The following is a 16,740-nucleotide window of genomic DNA, read 5'->3' as shown; positions in this document are numbered from 1 at the left end:
CAGAATTAAATTATTTAAATATGGTAAACAGGCAAAACGCCAGATCCTGCTGTTTTATCAGTAAAATTAGTACAGATATCTGTTCCCAAGGTTTTGTGACACAGACTGACTTTTTATTTGATAGACTCTCACCAATGATATACAGCCCAAAAGGATAGCCGACGGCTATCATATGGGCGTGGTTTAATTATGGAGCTCTATTAGGATTGTGCTAGCCTGGGTTTCAAAGCAAACACAACTCTCGCGGGGCGGTCGCGTTGCCTTGTTAGGTTTTAGAAAACACGAATCGCTGTTATCGTTTCATTAGATTATTCAGCCAGTAGACCCCGAGGGTCACAATAGCAAACATTGAATTTCTGCAATGTAGGGGTAATACCTAACCAAAATAATGTATCTAATCAAAATAAAACATTTCAAATTACCTACTTTTAGTAAATTTAAAATTAGTAAAGGTCGTAGTATATGCCTAAAGTTGAATATAATTACCCGAACAACGGCATTTTTTTTCTAGTTTTTGATTAATATTTTGCCACCCCTAATATAAAATGACAAAGTCTTTCATCGGTTTCACATTGTTTTACCTTGCCAATAAGATGGGACAGCAGGCAAAGCTGTGCAGTGTAGTTTTCATACTCAAAATCTAAATGCAAAACCGAATTTGAGCTATTTTACGATTGTGACTATTAATATCACGAATGCTTGTGAATGGCAACTGACTGATCATAACGGTGACAATATTGGGATACTATATTTATTTGACAACAAAATGAATTCAACAGATAATTAAAATAACCACTATAGTTCATAATATTTGTAAATTTACAAGGTGCTTTATTCAGCATATTTGTTTGTTCGGTGCCGTGTTCGGGTTAATCCCAACAGAGCTTCATAATTAAACCCCGCCCATATGAGCGCCGTCGGCTATCCTTTTGGGCTGTATATCATTGCTCTCACATTGAAGATAAGTTCAAAGTTATCCTATAACATCTCTTACTATTTAGAAAAAAAAATTCTCACTTTGATTGAGCTTGTAAAGAACCAAAAGTGTGCTACACTAACAGAAGCCAAAGACACAGCGAGCAATGCATGAGTGAAAGGAACACGACCTACATCCGTATTACATTGGAACATAACAACGTTTCTAGCCAAACAGGAAAAAGAATATATGGCAATTGCATTATATGAAGTTTTTGTTTCATTCATAATAAAAACAATTTATTTAGCATTATGTATTCCAATACATACAACAATCGATGAGAATTTTCTTCAGATGCCGTCTCTTGTCAATCGTGTTGCTCGTTACCTAATATACGTTTCAACAGTGCCGATATTCTTGCATTTAATTTTGAAACATGGAATTTGTTTAATAGTGTGGCAAGCTCTCAGACCATCACTCGTCCTTGGGAAAGATTTTTATTAGCAACCTGATTCATGCACCAAATACAACATAATGAAAATGCTACATTGTTAAATCTTACCATCAAATGCAGTGGTTACTCCAGAGTCCATAATATTTTAGATCCCAGTAACTCGCTCACTAACAGCCGTAGCTGGCTATTGTCTTGAAATCAGCAAGAACGCTTCAGCCAATCACATCGAGCTTACAACAGCTAGTCACGCCTTCCTCAGAGTTTACAATAATTATGTATCCTCAGGCGGAGACAATTCATCCTAGTATTTCTCCCCATATGCGTTGAGTGGATTTGACGGTTGGCATTGCTAGCGCCCGTCTCATACACGGCGCTAAGTCTTGCTGTGTCCTGATTGGTTCAAAAAATGTGATTACAGTTAGGCAGATGAGTCATGTATTCAAGCGTTGGCTAGCCAGAGTCAGTGATGTTTTGACCTACATGTAGCTACAACCTGCAAAAAATGTTGACACATTGACTTATTGATGTTGTCAATTTGAAAATACCATCTTGTTCACTCACTAAAACTGCAGCAGTAAAAAATAACTGCAAAACACCTTTCTACCATCACAAAAACACAAATGTTTTTGTTAAGCTACTGCCACTGAAAACTATCATAACTGTCTAACTTTGTGTTCAGGCGAGCAGAGGCCATATATACTAAATACTTAATTTTCTGTAATTTGTTATAAATAGTCATATCATTATAAAGTTTACCAATGATGCACTGTGTTTTTTCACATTTTTATGGTGCATTTGTTTTTAACAAATATTTTCTGATCTTCAGCACTTGCAGGTTCTATCCTGCAGGTAAAATTATATAATGGCTGGTGGTCAATGGTGTGGTAGGTGTGATAGGTGAGAGAAAGAGCGTTTGGCAACTTTAATGCAATGCCTTTGTAGTCATGTCCCAATATTATTTAACCTTCAGGCGCTGAGTGCTCACAACTCCAAAGTACCTAAATATGGAGGTTTTAGTAGCACAATTTTGACAGCAGAAAATGCTGTACTTTTAAAATGTTATTGAGCCTTAATTAAATATGCTTTAAAAAGCTGAGAAATCTTTTTACAAGCTGATATATGTTGTTTGTAAATAATATATAACGAACATACAATCTGAGCTACAAATTGTTGTTAAGTATTTTCCAATGCCCAATATTTACAACATTTTACAATAGAAAAGGCTTGGGCCCTCTGAAACAATTCAGATTTTTAAGTAACTCCTGATAACAATTAATTACCCTGAGAAGTTGCCTTGTATTGCTAGCTATGTATCTGCATTCAGTTGAAACAATCAAACATGGTTTCACAGAGAGTTAGGAACTCAGTTTTGTAAGAATTATAATAGTCAAAACTACCTGGATGATTCAACAGGCGAATAGTAGCGCGTGTTTATCTTAAAAAGATTATAAACTGATGAGTTGTCTATAAAACAACTAGCCTGTATTCTCATTCGCAGTAAGAATGATGAGTGTGATCAACTCTAGCACATGAGACGACAACTTCCAATAGACTAATACATTATTGCTATAATATAGTCCAGTGATCTTTACTAAAGTGACATTGCACTTATATCATGTTAGCTCTGTATAGAAACAAAAGTTTGTTTCCATCAAATATATACACATGAGTGTCCTAGTTCTCAAACATATTTCAATACTTAAAAGTCTATTTTATGATACTTAGTTGTTTACATTATGTTTCAATGGCGAAGCTGCTCCCAAGCAAGTAGCATCAAAATATACCAGTAAGAAGCAGGTAGGTATCGACACACCATCTTGTTTAGTTCTCATTGTTTGTTGAGCGGTGGGTTTAAATGAGAATGAAAGATGACTTTAATGAATCTAGAGCAGCAGTTTCAAAAGAAGTATTACCAGTATATAATTGCGGTCATGTCTGCCATAACTCTTTGTGAGGAGAGTGGGTTGCGCATAGAAGTATACAATTCCGAGACAACTATGCCAGGGTCAAAGCAATGCTTCTCTAACAGATTTAAATTCAAAACAAATATGAAACATGTAATTAGGTTTATTAGTACAAAGATGAGTGACTAAATGAAGATAGTAATCTTGAAATGATTTTTAGTTTTAAATATTGGGGGAGACAATTCTTAATAAGGCTTGACCGGCTTAACTCGAAATTGAACCCGGGACTCTCACAGTGAAAGCTAAAAACATACCTGAGACTCCTAGTGCTATGAATCTCTAAACAATGTAGTTTTTGGGAAAGCAAATTGACGATAAACCTATAAGAAGAGCACGTTCAATGAAATAATTTATAGAAAAGATATTTGCAAAAACATATAAACAAACTTTAAAAATGTGAACAATACAAATTATATTGAAACCCCAAGATCTAGCAAAAATGTTTTAAGATGAAGGTGTATTGGTGTAAAGTGAGATTTAACGTGTAATGTAAGTTAGGTTTATGTGTAAGTATTACTTACAGTATTAATATCAAGCTATTGCTGGTGTTTCAGTTTTTGTAAACATAATTTTAATATTGCAATTTAAGCTTAAACATTGTTAAGTTTTAGCACTTAACTAATTAGCAAATGTAAAACAATTGAACACATAAATAAAAAAACAGTTTTATTCAATAGCAAAACTAATAAATGTTGTATATGGTAAAAAAATATTGCGCAACAACTTTGTTATTGCTGGCACAATGCTAGGTGATTAGATAGGAAAATGAGTAACTCAGACTAAGTCATACATGTCAATAATGTTGGGGAGAACAATGGAAATCTGCAAAGTGTTTTACAGCTAGTCTACAATGCATCAGTCTCAAACCACTTCAATTGGAGTTGTCCTATTTTTGTACAGAGAATTAATGATGAAATTCACATTGCTAGGCAAGCCGTTGTTCTTCAAACTGGCAGTATTGAAAAATTTTGCAGTTTTCAAGAAGTTCTATACAGTATTCTGACTGACACACGCACACACGCACGCACACGCACACACGCACGCACACACGCACACGCACACGCACACAACGTTTGAAAGAGACATGATGACCGATTTCCTTTAGTTAAAATCATTCAAATTAGGAACTTTTGTGAAAAAAGTGAGAGTGAAATTTTATTTTTGAGCATTATATTCATGCTTACTATAACCTTGTGTTCATCAAACATATATATAACTACATAGATATATAGTTAATTATTTGTCTATAGAATTTATAGATAAACGGTAATCTATAGATTATATCGACAAAAATGTTACAAAAAGCAAAAAAATGATTTACATGATAATAAAGTTAGAGGTTATAAATAAGCACAAAAAAGCACCTGTATTGTTAATTAATATTGCCAAAGAATATGGCTGCAACCATTCAACAATTGCAACCATTGTCAAAAACAAAAAAGCCACTATTCATTAAAACCGTTCTTGAGCACATTTCCTACAAAACAAATTTAAAAAATATGCTAGGGCTTATTTCAAAAGATTAGCTAGAGCTAGCAAATGTCTGAATTTTACCAGCATTTACAGTAAACCACCAAGTATCATCCTCAATAAGTGATGAAGTGGGCAATTTCCTACACCGAACCGAGTTGGCATGTTTTTATTTCAAGGACCAAAGTAATATACAATAAAAAATGAATCCCAAAATAAATATATTCCATCAAAATGCACTTTTTGCAGATCCAAATCACTGCAGACCAATTTTGTACTTATGAGTTGACAGTTAACAAAAGTGAAATTCTTTACATAATCTATTCAGAGCAGAAAAACAAAGAAAGTGAACAACTCCAGTCTGTTTTTCTCAGACTGATCAGACTTATGAGTAGGACAACTCCTAATAAAAACTTGTTGGACTAGAAATACGGATTAGTCTTAACATGGATTAGGACTTGATCTGTCAATGGGCACTTACCCTGGAGGTCATCATAGCTGCCTACCATGATAAGTTTAGCCTGAAAGTGGGGATTCACCCATCATGTGGAAGCAGAGAATACACCAGTTGTTGGCCCAATATCTCTTTCAACATCTGTTGAAATTCATTGTAGGCTAATTTGTTTCTTTGTTAGTTTAAATATGTAGAGTAAATCACGGTAGCAGGGTGCAACCATCGATGAAGCCATCTGTAATGATAAACAATGTCTGGATAAAACAGTAGATAATATCAAGATACATACAGATAGTGTTTCCCAATACAGATGCATACTAATGGATACAGGTTGTGTTTCCCAGGCAACAACAAAGCACATAATAGAACATGTGCGTTGAAAGTAATTTTTGGCTGGGCCAGGATTTGAACCCAGGACATCTCGCACCCAAGACAAGGAGCGTACCCTAGGTCATAAATCTGACACGATAAAACTAATTGATAAAACAGCATTTAATAACTCATTTGCGTAGGTGAATAATAAATATGAATTGTGTTTATTTATGAATTGTACATTTGGTTATTACACCTGCTGATTACCCATGGCACACCAGACTCCAAGGGTAACGGGATTTCTAAAACTATGGTCGAAGAATGGTTGGGGCAGGTGAGAGTACGACAGGTGGGTATGTCAAATGTTGCTGGTTTGATTTCTGAACAAAGAAATTAGCAGCGCAACTTCAAACATGACTTCAAGGGACAAAAATGGCTCTTATTATAATAAAAGCTAGTTACCTGGCAGTCCGGTGAGTTGTGATAGGTCATCAGGTGTGTCGATAAAGCCAAAATAATAAGCATTTTATAAGTATTCCAGATTTCAGAGAGGTGAATGTTTAGCCTAGGCGGTTGTGTGCTAAATGTTGACTAAAGACTAAATGTTGCAAGTTCAAACCCTGTGGTGGGCAATCTTTTTTCACTCTGTTTCAGTTGCTTCACACAGACGGACAAATGCGGCTTTTGTTATAGTAAAAAACAACTAAAATATGTCATATGGTGATGTTAAACTTTATAACATCTGAACTGGTTAATCCAAGTAACAAAACTGGCACTTAGAACTGAACTTGCACCAACTTGATTAGATTTTATTTGAAAGTATCGGTAGTCGTCTACCCTTTCCTTTTCCAAAAAACAATTGCAAATGATAGAAGAATACTGACATTTTTCTGACAAACTTTATTGAAAGTGTGTTAAAGTTCATTATTAAGACATTCAGCACCTGAAACTGATGTTAATCCAAGTAACGAGACTGGTACTTACGATGAACTCGCACAAAATTCTAGTAAATTTTATAAGAAAGTATTGGTCATTTTCTATTGCTTACAGTTGTTTTGATGTTTGAAACCAGCTAAAGTATGTCATAGGGTTATGCTATATTATAAAGCAGCAAAAGTTGCAGCCGACAAAAAACGATTGAATGAAAAGAAGTGGAGAATTTCTAGAATGTTTAATTCATACAGGAAGTCAGCATAAAAAAACTGCCACTTAACCTACTCAATTGTCAGCCTGACACAGCTGCTTTCCTATAAAAATACTAGCACATGCCTATATTAAAAATGTTGTAAATTAGTAAGTTGTCTGTAAAACGACAAGCCTGTATTCTCACTCACATAGTGAATGACAAGTGTGAAAATCTCTAGCGCAGGTGGTGACAACTTCTGAAAGTATAATATTTTAGATCTATACAGGCAACAGACATTTACTAAAGTTACCACTTAATATGCCAATTGATTTCCATATCAATTATTAAAGTAATTCGTAGACAAACAGATGAAACCGTTTGGTAAAAATTTCAGAAAATTCTTTGGTGAGTTGAAAAGTCGTTGCTCATTGATGCAGATGACCATGAGCGAGGGTGCATTGAAATCAAACAACAAATTATTGCTTGCCTTTAGGATAGCTTCAGCACTATAACATAATTACTTCAAAAAATTATTACCAGCACTTAATTTGTAGGAAACTCGCGATATTTGGTTAGCAGTTGATATTGAGTCAGTCATCAATTGTATGGATAATTTTCATTCATTAATAAAACAATGATGTTCGATGAGATTGGAGATATGAAGAATTAAAAGTTACATCATGACTCCTTAACACTAAGTTTGATCAAAAGCCAGAAGTCACTGAAAATTCTCAATATATGTATTGGACATAATATGCCCAGTACATATATTACGAGTTTTGCACATAACCCTGCTGTCGGATTTCACACACATTTGTGTATACGTTTAGAATTCAGTGACATATATTTGACATTTACAGGAAGAACGCAGTAGCTTAACCCTGTCTGTGTTTTGCAGTGAAAAATGTTGAGCAACAAAGATGAGCTAGGTAAGATAATAAAATCAATTATGTATGACATCTTGTGTAATTCATTTCAAAAGTTACTTTTAATAATTATTACGAGCAATATTTTTTGGTGAGCTTTTATGCCCCTTCAGTATCTAATTTCATTTATAAAAGGAATGCCATTATAAAATAACTGTGGATATGTAATACGCCTACCAAAGTGATATGCCTGAGTGAGCTACAAAATGTTTCATACTAAATTAATTATATTAGGAGGTCATGCCTGATTACAATATAATGTAGCAACATATTTCATAGAAATTCCTTTCTGGTGTGAGGAAATCTATTTTATTGAAGAAGGTGGTAATGAGGAAGCAAGCATAGGAAAAGCAAATTTTTGTTTGCATTTTTACCAAATAACAACATAGACATAGATTTAGAATAACAAAGACTATAACATAATTACTTCAAAGAAAACATTAACAGGTCAAAGATAGTGAGACTCTTGCCATATTTGTTCAACAGCCATTCTTGAGTGAGTCGTCAATTGGAAGGAATATAATTATACATGTAACTCACAAACAAGACAATGATGTCAAACGAAATATGAAAGACAGAGAAATAGAGTTACACCCGGACTCTTTGATCTCAGGCTACATCGCATGACCTAACGAATGCATTTTTTAGCTCTAAGTATTTTTGTAAACTTGGAGTTATCTTCTACATGTCAATGTCGAGGATATATGTTAGTTGCGGTTAATGCTTTGTAAAAAGACCATGACAGATTAAAAATAAAATTTCACCATAAATAAACTGATTTGGCATAAAGACAGCCCGCAAACTTTACAATAATTTTGGAAATCTTGAGCTATGGCTTTTAACAATGCTTTGTTCATCGGCTCTGTAAAGAAAAGTATCATTTTTGTATGAAAATTTTAAAGATTGTGAAATCGGAACCTGGATACCTCACATGTACTGAATAGTGTATGACTTACATATGTAATATAAATGCCCTATAAATGTAGGGAGAGCGTGTTCCAACGTACCTACGAGTTATTGGGTGTCAACATCAAGCATCTCTTAGACAAGCGAACATGAAATATTCAATGCTAGCACCGACTGTAGCAGCCGCACAAACAGATTCTTTTAAAACGTGCACTCAATCTTACTTCATTATGTTTAAATTATCTTATAAGGGTTACAACAGAATGCGAATTATAAAGCCGATACAATTAAACCTATACTTACGTCCATTCCATCAAACCAACTTGCTAACAAACTATGGTGGACACTGACTCCATGGTGGGAGTAATTTTAAATATTCAACTGGCAAAGTTTCAAATATTTCAGGTTTTCTACCAAAAATAATGAGGCTAGTATAAATTGAAAAGTAAATCTAAAAATATATATTTATTTTAAATATATTCCTCAACTAACTTACGCTAACTTAGCATGAAAGTTAGTGCAAGTTAGAAACTTTGAACTATCTTTCACGGTAAGTTAGTTTGAAGTTGCTCTAGTATAACAAAGAATAAACTGTTAAAATAATTATGTATGAAAGTAACAGGCTGCAAGGGAATGCTAGGTATTCATTCGTATGTACTCAGTTGAAGCAATCAAACATGGCCTTTTAGCGAGTCAATAAATCTTTTTGTAAACCAATTTCAGCACCCAAAACATGAATCGTACACTAGACCATCAAGCTTTGCATTAACCAAACAAAATATCCCTTCTTGTTAGTTTTTTCCCAAACACCAACAAAGCATAATTATATGGAAGCAGATTTAAAGATAATTCCTCAAAATGTTTTATGGCTTCACCGGGATTTGAACCCGGGACCTCAAGTGTAGTTCCAGTATGGTGAAAACATGTATTGTTGGCATAAATGATAATTTTACCTTTGAAACAAAGCAACAATATCAGACAGCAGGCAGGATTAAAATAATTAAGTTATGCCTCACTCAGCCTGGATATTTTGGAGACGTTACTTAGTGCGGAACCCAGAAATATATATTACCGATACAAACAGGCCGCAGCAATATTTGCGCTCTGGATGGTTCTATACCAAACTTGATATGAAACATTATAACACTCTGGGTTATCAGTGCAATGACTAATAACCAAAAAAGAAAATCCTGTTGAAATGATAAGTGGTTTTACATCTTTGCGAACTAATCATACACTATCATCCTTGTCAAGCCGATAAAACTTGATCGGCTTGACAAGGATTTGAACCCTGAACCTCTCACACTAGCAATCTGTGCTATCTCACATTGCAAAAAGCAATGAGATGCACAAATATTAAGACACCATTGTAGCCTTGTGTCTAATTCATTTGTATGAGCAATTATTTTCTATGACATTTTAAAAATATTTTGTAAATTTTTGAAAATATTTTCGTAAGTAATTGACTTTTCAAACAAGTTGCCAATAAATTACTTCAATTTATATAAATGCTTTAGATTTTCGATGCAAAATTTAAAAGTGCTCACTTGAGAAAATGTTGCAAAGTAATTATCATGAAATATTGTGGAGTTTGGTGCTCAATAATCATTTGTTTAGTTTTATGCATATCTGTTAGGTTGGAGTTATCATCTACATGCCACTTGCAGCGATTTGTGATAGACACAGTTATTGTTTATCAAAGAGTGATGAACGAAACAATTAAAACCTTTTAAGCTTACACAAACCATTTTGGCATGAAGACAAGATTGAACTATCCTAGCCTGAAATCATGACAATATTTCCAAAGGTCCTAGGGCAATAGCGCTTAGGAATGCTTTGCACAATTGTTTTTGTACAAAAAATAAACCAACATGTTTCTACTACAATTTTAAGGTTTATGCAATTAAAACCTATATGTTTCACACATACTGAATAGCATATATATCATGTACCGATAAATCTAAAATCATCTTAAATCCAGTGACAGCGCATTTAGACATACTTACAAGCTATTTGGGGCTAACATCAATATATCCCCAACACACGTAAACATGAAAGCCTCAAGCTTCTGAATCTGCATCCACAAAATCCTAAAGAATGTGTGCAATCATTTACCATTGTGTTGCAGCCTTGTGAGCAATACAGTCAAAGCCTGGATACAGTCAAACATTTATTTATGCTCATTTCAGCAAACAACCAGAATCTTTAACATACGATGTTAAATTACAGCAGGCACTTGGCTCTATATTAGAAGTAGTTTACAGTATTCAACGTTCAAAGTTTTCAAATATTTCATATTTTTTTGCCAGAAAATAATAAGACTGCCAAAATTTAAAATACAATGTTAAAAATTACATATAACCTAAGTTTTAATTGCCCTAGTGCTAAATAGTCTAAGCTCCAAATATCATTACATACCAAGCAACTTGCCAGGTATTGGTAGCTATTACTCATTTGTACTCAATTCCAGCAATAAAACATGGCTTCACAGAGATTCAAGAACTCACTTTTTGTAAGAATTAAATTAATCAAAGCTAAATGGGTGATTCAATGGGCTCCATGCCTCGCTGTATGATAGATGAGGAGATAGCGGTTGGTTACCTCAATGTAATGCCATAGTAGTTATGGACTAGTTTCATTTATTCCTTTTGTTACTGAGTGCACACAATTCCAAAGTAGGGTAATATGAAGATATTCAGGAGCACAGTTTATACCAAATTTGGACTAATATTATATTAATAATACTATATTGGGATTTGGGATTGGGATAATCCCAATCTATAGTTATAGATTGGGATTTGAACCGAGTACTTACCGTGCTCAAAATGAGAATCATATCCTTCAACAGCAAGCTATCAAATAATGCTAACAAGACTTCACTTTTTAATGATAGCTCCGAAGCATCAAGGTGTGTATTAAAACACACTTTCATATTTTTGTTTAAAAAGGTTGGTAGGCCAAACAGAATTTGAACCCACAAACACTTGAACCCTAAATGAAAAAAACAAATATTTAGACCGTCATACCAGTAATGATGGTCAAACAGCTGTTTCTTTATTCTTTCAATGAAGCTGCAAGCATTCAGAAAGTAAGAAAGTACTAAGGCCTCACATCAAAATTATTTTTGAAACCGCAAATAGATGATGAACCTGCATGTGTTGTGACTTGTAATGTAAATTCAGTTTATATGCAAGTGTTACCTACAGCATTGCTATTAGGTCATTATTAATGCTTGTGGTTTGAAACAAATTTACCAATAAAGTGTATTAGTATGGAAACATACTCCAATCTGCAACTATTTTAACCAAGTAGTTTAACTTCTGCACAAATTACCTTCATAAATAGAACTTGGGTTATGCGAGTAGACCATGTAGACCAGCCCATAACAGCGAGCAAGTTCTATTGTATAGGCTAAAGAGAAAAAACTGTACGCCAGTCAACCATTTTTTTTACAAAAGTACCAAAAGTTTAGAAAAACTTAAAAAATACAAAAAAACTCAGTAAAACTAATAACAAAATACATAACAAAATCAACAAAATAATTAAATTTTACACTTACAAAACGGAAAAAAATATTTTTTCATTCATATGGCCTTTATGTTAATATATTTGAGTAGATACCATTGTTAATGTTAAAAGGTAGAGAAAGTAAAGATTCAACTGAATTGAGGGTGTTGACAGGTGTTGGCAGGTGTTTTGGCATACGCACGGATAAAAGAAATAGTTTGTGCACTCGCTCTGATAATACCAATATGTGTAATTCATTGACATTGCATTAAAACACTTAAAGGATAAATATTATTTGTAAAACCTACTCTAAGCAGGGTTTACAAAGGATTAGAAAAGCTTTTGATGTATGCATAAAACTGTTTTGACAGAATTCATTCACGTGTCATTCTTTAATTGACAGATAAATTACAGTGTCAAAAATTAAGAATACCTTCCAATAATATAATATAATTACTTCAAAAAATATAAAAAAGGGAAAAGTTAATTATGTCCTTTCTATAATTGGTCATCAGTTATACTTGAGTGAGTAGTATTTTGTATTGATTATAATTTTAACCACCAATAATTATAAGTACTGCAATGCCGAGACAACCCATGACGGATCCGAAGCAGTCTTTCAGGCTCTAATTTAAAAATCATATTAATTACATGATGGCATGATGAATTGTGCCAGAATGGTATTGATCTTGTTTGAATAGATACATGTACTACACTTTGACATTATTCATTAGGCCAAAAAGCGATAAATGACCCAGATAGAGGCTCATCGACAATCGTTTCACGCTGCCTCTTCGAAGTCTAGACGGATAGTCTGCATGAAGTATTGAAACTTTGTCCAAATTAATTTATAGCAGTACTTAAAATTTCCTTTAAAAACTTATCGTCACACACTCTTCTTTAAAAGGGAACAAAAATATTGCACGTAATTCAGCAATTTAAAAGGTTTTTTAATAATTCAGCAGCAGTTTTGGTCGATATCTTACAAATATCAAAAGTTTTTTCACATTGTCGTCGTTTGAAAATGGGGATAATAGCGGGCACTTGTAATGATTACACAAAATTACTAAAACATTTTAGTTGGCAATGTTGGGTGCTACTGATTTGGCATTTAATTTAGTAATGGCTTTTGTTATTGTGTTAATGTGGCATTATGATTGCAGTATATTGCAATAGTGCAAGTATTGCAAACAAAAATTTTTGCTCATCATATATGTAAAAACAGAAAGGACACCGCCAAAGACTATTACACGATTGCTTCATATGAATTATTAATTAGTGGTGTGCTTGTCATAATTGGTCAAGAGTTATTCTTGAGTGAGAATAATTGCTAGGTGCAGTTACAATTTCAACTCAAAAACAAGACAATTATATCATACGAGACAAGAATTAAAACTATACTCAGACTCCCTAATCTTAGGTTACATAGAATGCTGAGAAATAGCCAAATACTTACTAAACATCAGCAGGTGTTAGGTATCAAATATATAAACATTACCCTAGGACACTTATGCATTCGCGGCATCTAACTTTCGCGTTTTCGCGGTGTAATCCTTTCGCGAAAATTTAATGAGCGAAACTAAACTATCATAATGAACGAGCGAAAATGCGAAGTTAAATAGCTTTGTTCATTGATATCCACAATAAAATCGTAATATTAGAAATGCAGGCAACTTTCGTTTGTGGTTAGGATAAATGGGAAATTTCTGGTAAACTCATTATAGCTAATACACCAACTGAGCAGTCTGAGCAATGAAAGTCTGGTAGGTGAAGTCGTAAAATTGAAGAATAATTATTGCAGTGATGAATTTTATTACCATCCAAAAACAATATCAACCCTCATCAGGTCCAACCACATTATCTCTTTCACTGCCAATCATGTACAAATTCGTTACCGGCCTAGTGCCAGCCATTTTACCGAAATTGCCGATATTGCTTCATGATATGTATACAGTATTTTTCAAGTTCTACTTTAATTATCTGTATAATCACGAAAATATAAACTGGCTATTATGTCATCAACAACTAATTACCTGTTTTATGACTCGCGCGGGGTAGTTAATGAACTCACAGAAAAATGTTCGTTTTTAGATTAGAAATTCTCAAACAAAAGTTTAAAATTGCTTCGTTGTTTTAGACTGATTTTATAAAGAAATCTTCGGACAACACAGTCAATTTCATAAAACACTTAAAGACCATGGGTTATGTGGTCAACAAATAATAAAATCAGGTTACCAGACAATTGCTGAGAAAGTCAGAAAATGCGTTTATGTCAGTGACCCCTAGAAAACGCATAAATGCGTTTATGGCAACGTAGGGGTTATACACTTTTGGTTGGGAAGTTGGTTGTTACCTATCTATTTTCTTCTTCTTGGGATTAGAGTGTGAAAGTCACGGTAGGAGGGACCTAGACGTCATTGATAGTCTAAGAAACAAATGGCAGCAAGTGATCAAATTGAATTGTCGATCTCACCCACACATTTCAACCTGTGGTTTACAAATACGAACTGTTCCCAAATTGAATTTTTTTCTTATTAGTGAACTGGACCTGAGGAATGTAATGTTTTTTCCACTGCATTTATTTTCACACCACTATATTTTCGCACTCATCAGAGCCACGAAATTAAGTTGCAGCGAAATTTTACTCTGTGTGCTACTCACGAAACTAAATACTAGCGAAATATAAGTGTCCTAGGGTAATACCAAAAATGATATTTTATTTTGAATATTTGACTATCAAAGTTTTCAAATGCCTCAGATGTTTTGACCGAATGTTATGATAATGTCGAAAACCAAAACATAGTATAAAAATAATACCATTGGTTTAAAAGCAACTTTAGTTTTAACTTCCACTAGTCTATGCTAAATTAAGCTATGACATAGTATAGCTATGACATGATAGTATAAAAATATTACCATTGGTTTAAAAGCAACTTTAGTTTTAACTTCCACTAGTCTATGCTAAATTAAGCTATGACACGAGTGTCTCTGCAACAGCCTTCAGCAAAATAGCTGATACTCTTTAATATAAGATAACAATTAAATCCTAATCTATCAATTATTAATTTCATTAATTAGTTTTATAGATATTTTTGCTTGTTAAATTTAATAATGTAAATTTGTTTACACAACGTATTTTAAAGTTAGCCTGTAACAATATATTACCTACAGCATTGTTATAAAAGTATTCTTAGTGTTGCGGCTTAGTTGGTGATTAAACTGAATAAAGTATATTACTATAGAAACATTCGTTTACTTACAGATATTTAAAAGAATTAGGCAAACCTCAGACAAATTAACTTCATCTAGAGATGTTTGGTTACAAGGTATTTAGACTGACCCACAAAAGTAGACAGTTTTTATCCCAAAGAAGTTGCAGTGTTATAAATCGCTATCGTAACTCAGTCATCCATAGTTATAATAAATTACTTATAATAAATTAATAAGCGAATTAAATCTGACACAGAGCTGTTTTTATAAGGAAATAGTAAAAAACTGGAGATGCTTATCTAGATTGTTGTTTGGTAGTCTTTAATGGTGCACAAAGTTCTGGAAGGGTTGAGCTGCTGTTAGACAGAAAAGGTGCCAATACTAGTTGTTATCAAACACTACATGATGGCGTATGAACTCAAAGATTGTTATGTATTGATAAATTAACGGAGACATCAAAAGCTGAAGTTAAATTCAAAGACTCTAGAGGAATAACTAACACAAAAGGATTAAAGTGTATAATGGGTGTCTCCTATATTTTAGTACGAGTCTGCAGTGAGAATTAGTATTACCTAATATTGGCAGAGATTATAATTTAACTCACGACATCAGACAGCAGGTAAGATCAAATGAAACAAAGTTACACCTCATCTGCACATGATATTGTTTGTTGAGTTGCATTTCATGTAACTGAAAAAATTTCTAATTCTTTGTAAATAAATACTCATTGGGTTAGGCAATGATTCCATGCATAGCCGTGAATGTCTGCCTAAAGGTTGACTTGCAACAAGATTCACATTACAGTTATTTGCTATCAAAAGATTCACCATTTCTTACTATGTAGGTGAAAAATATGTGGGAATGGGATTACAAGCTCTTAAAAGCTCAAAAACAAAAAGCCGCCATAGATTGGAATCCATTTATTCCTCAAGACGTAGCCGTGACAGCTTGGTTATTGTCTTGTCATGCAGTGGTAAAAAGCGTAAAACAATATCCAGAGATTCTAGCTACACGTGCTGAATTTCTATATCCTAGAAATTCCCCTGTCATACGGCCCACGACCAAAGCGATATTGGAAAAAAAGAAAGGGTACTGATAGTTGAGAAATGCGATATTAGCAGTCAAATGGCACTGCAGTGCAATAGGATAACTGCAATGGTAGCTGTAATGTACTATAGGTGTGGGTGTTATTATATACAACAAACAGCAATAATGAAAGGAAAAGATTAAATGTTTATATATCTCTCCCCTTGCAATAGGAGAAATACAATATTGGCCAATATTAGAAGTAAAATGCACTGATATTATTAGAATAATAATCTCATAAATATAATCTCATAAGTATAATCTCATAATCTTAAAATCTCATAAGAATCGTTAGAAAAAAATAACATCGTCATTTCCTTTACTTACACTGCGTTGCACATCAGTTAGAACACCAAAGTACTCAAGAGTCTAAAATGTCAGTTACTTTGAAATTGGCAAAAATGAAACG

The sequence above is a fragment of the Watersipora subatra genome, chromosome 8 (genome assembly GCF_963576615.1).
Source record: "Watersipora subatra chromosome 8, tzWatSuba1.1, whole genome shotgun sequence".
NCBI lineage: Eukaryota > Metazoa > Bryozoa > Gymnolaemata > Cheilostomatida > Watersiporidae > Watersipora > Watersipora subatra.
The sequence above is the reverse complement of the archived record's forward strand: the minus strand, read 5'-3'. Positions refer to the sequence as shown.